Source organism: Plectropomus leopardus, chromosome 21 (assembly GCF_008729295.1).
Source record: "Plectropomus leopardus isolate mb chromosome 21, YSFRI_Pleo_2.0, whole genome shotgun sequence".
Lineage (NCBI taxonomy): Eukaryota > Metazoa > Chordata > Actinopteri > Perciformes > Serranidae > Plectropomus > Plectropomus leopardus.
Window position 1 is genome coordinate 4,044,015 of NC_056483.1, and position 3,656 is coordinate 4,047,670.

Sequence of the window (3,656 nt, forward strand, 5' to 3'; positions counted from 1 at the left end):
GCTAACGATATAGTTGTATGTTTTTATGAAAATGTACTGATTAGATGCTGTATTGGATATAGCACTTTACTGAGTGTGTCGACACACAAGTGGATATTTTTGAGCACACATTAACTGCTGGTCAGAATAAGATTTATCTAGTCTGTGAGGTGAGATTCTGACATGTACTGATAGCATATCAGGTATTATTATGCATCATTTTTGTTGTAAGCAAAGCTTTTTTAGGCTTTATAAAGGTGGGAATTTTGGATCTTATTGTAGGCAATAAGATGGCAGAAAAGAAATGTGAAGATATCTATCATCTCCTTATGAATACAGGGTATATGAGTCGAACCTCCACAAGTTACGTATATAATGAACGGAAAGTGGATGTTGAGTATTTTTTCTGATGGAAGGACCGCTGTCTGATAATCATAAACACATGCACAAGAGCTTAAGTGTCAAAAGCAACTGCTATGCTTGAGTGTACGCATGTGTGCTTGGTGCTGCAGATAGTGATGGCAGCTGACATCCAACTTTATAGTGTGTGTGCGCAAATGTTGATCATAAATGTGATCAATTACCAATTATAAGCAGCTAAACATAGATACCAACGGATGACGAACTATCCATCCCTTTACTAGACTCTGTGGGAAATTCTCTCCTCTAATCACGAGTATGCATTCGCCCTTTGAAATTTGCATTAACGTAGCCAGCCTTTCAGGACATGCCACCCCGAATATGTATACAGTATAGAGCCTTATGACTGTATCATTATCCATTATTCTCCACGCAGTAAGGTGGCATACTGCCTTTATTGGCTGGGGCCCCTACTTCTCTGCTGCGACAGCCTAGGTTATAAAGAAATAGTAATAATAGTGTTTAGGTTGCCCATGTTAACAGGTTAGAGCAGGCACACTGTCCGCGTATGCAGCAATGCTCAGGCGCGGCACAGCTGCTGCTCAGCTGCGGAACATCTAGAAAATATCTCGCCTATTTTCACACATGTAATTAGCAGCAAAAATAGACTGTGAGTATTCAAATTCATATTGACCATTTCCAGTGCATTGAAGGGTACCTCTCAGATGAAAGGTTGAACCTCCGGGTCGATCAAACATGGTTCAAACTGAGCATTTATTTTTCTGGTGTCAGGTTCAAAATAAAAGCCAAGCTCTGTTTTTGACGCCATAATCCCTTCATTTGTTATCACAAAGCTTTTTATTTTTAATTATAGTCATAACCTTGTTGTTGACAATGCAGTGGCTTGCACAAATTCAGAAATTAGTGCAGTATTGTCTTTTAATTGTGGAAATACAGTTATTACAGCTGCACGCATGCAGTGCCGCAGCAGTTCAGCAAGGTGGCCGTCATGCACTGTTCAAGCAGGCAGTGTGGGCTAGATGCAAACCGGCCAGGATCAGTGTGGCTGGGTCGATGTTATATTGTGACAGGGCGTTTATTCATCGGGTGCCACCCACTGTTACAATATTTTAACCCTAGTTCCATTAGCACAGGCAGAGTCATCGCTCTGTTTAACCTATGGATGGTGATGTCTTCACATGGCTTGTATATATATACGCTCCGCATGTATTTGGGTAGGCACGTCCTGATTGGCCGATTATGTTGTCAAAATTTAAGTGCATAGAGTCCAGTAGAGGGCTCTGCTGGTGCCAATAGAACCAGGGTTACAATATTGTAACTTTCGTTAGGTTGCTCTCTTCTAGATACAATTCAGACAACTCATTTGAAAAGTCGGACATACAATGTGGCAAAAATTGACACTTGTTTTTGTGTGTCTATGTATGTGAAAGACTTTGCGCTCTCTTATGCTCAGTTGTAAGCTCCTGTAGTCACTCTGCTGTATGTGATGCTGACTGCATTGTACTGTAATGTTAGAGCCGCTTATTAATGAAAAATGCAATTGTGGCCTCCAAGGTTTTATAATAAAATGAAATTTGAATCTCTCTTTTCAAAATGATTTATGTTCTTTGCGTATTTCATAAATGAACAAAGCTAACATTAAAGTCTCCTCTCAATCCCAATCTTTATATGAGTTTACAAATGATGCAATACGGTTATGGTCTTTGTAAAAACACAACACAAAGGAAAATTTGAAGTCTTTGAAAAACCCTTGCTGCAGGGAATATGGAAGACCAAAGCTAACTTATAATGGAGTATATAAATAGGTGAGTTAATGAATATATGAAAACAGAACCAGTAAGGCTATGGCTTTTATTTGTATATGCTTTTAACAGTTAAATACAGCACAGCAAGTGATGTCAGTTACGCAATTCTGATAAAGAAAATGAATTCTGCTAAATCCAACTAAAAGAAATAAAAATTCAGATAAGACAGATAAGGTCACCTGCTTCACGTTATCGGCCCATTAAATGGCCATTATCAGCTGTCAATGGAGGCATACATTTCAGGTAGTAGGGCCCTACATTTTTTGTTAGGCAGTGACCTCTGTTGGCTGTGGTCATTTTGAGGGGTAAATGCAAAAGTTGTGTGATAGAAGGGTCAAACAAACATAGGACTTGACCTTGGACAGTGTTTGTGTCCCATGTAAAACCAAAATTTTGGTTTTAACTGACGTATGTAAGTTAATTATATAACATTTCATCACATCAAGTCATATCATGTAAAAAACACATTTATTTTATGCACCTTCTGGACTGCTGGTAGGTGCAGTTCTCCCCATCCATACCATTATAATGATAGTGATAATAACTGATAACAGCTATTTTAATGGGGTGATAACATTCAAAAGAGATGATTGGATAGAGCTTCATTTATACAGTTTTTCTGTGCAGCAGCTGCAATATCACATTACATTTAAAAATATACTTGTTTTAACTTTAACGACTATCTTTTCCTAAATCTTACTATGCCCTATTAGTGCCTAAACCTAACAAAACTGAAAGTTAAAATGAACAAAACTGTAACCATTTCATGACATTGGATATGCACCTTCTGGACTGCTGCCAGGTGCAATTCTCCCCGTCTGAAGGATTATAATGGTAGTGATAATGACTGTGGTAATGGCCATGTAATGGTCTGATAACACTGAAAAACAATGATAAGAAAGATTTATTTATACAGAGAGAAGCTGAGCAGCAGCACTGAGTACAAAGTACAATACAGATTTATGTATTTATGTGTTAAAATATCAATAACAGATATCTAAATTATGATTAATATAAACAAAGTTAACAGTGAGGAGTTGCTCATATAAGTTACTAAAAAATGACTTTTGACCACTTATTTTTTTACATTTAATATTTTCGTTCATATATAATATTTTTAAAAATTTGAATAATTGTAACACTTTACAATAAGGTAGCGTACACAAAAATGCAAATAGTTACAAAAGTTTCTTGATGGATAACACTTTTGGGAGTCATGTAGTGTGATGCAGGTGGACCCAGTAACAGATGACTGCAGGCAATGTAGGGAAGGAGTAACGAGGCTGATGCAGAGCAGGTGTGTGGAGAGGTAAAAAAGGGAAAGGCAGCAGAGGAAGGTAAGGTCACAATAAATAAAATCCTCAAAACTCTGAAAAAACATTTTTTTAATAATAAACTCACTGGAGTGAAAAGAAAGACAGAGAAGCTAATACTGGGAACTTCTTTGAATTGAAAGTCTATTTCAGATCGGTCCAGTTTTTCCAAAAAGTC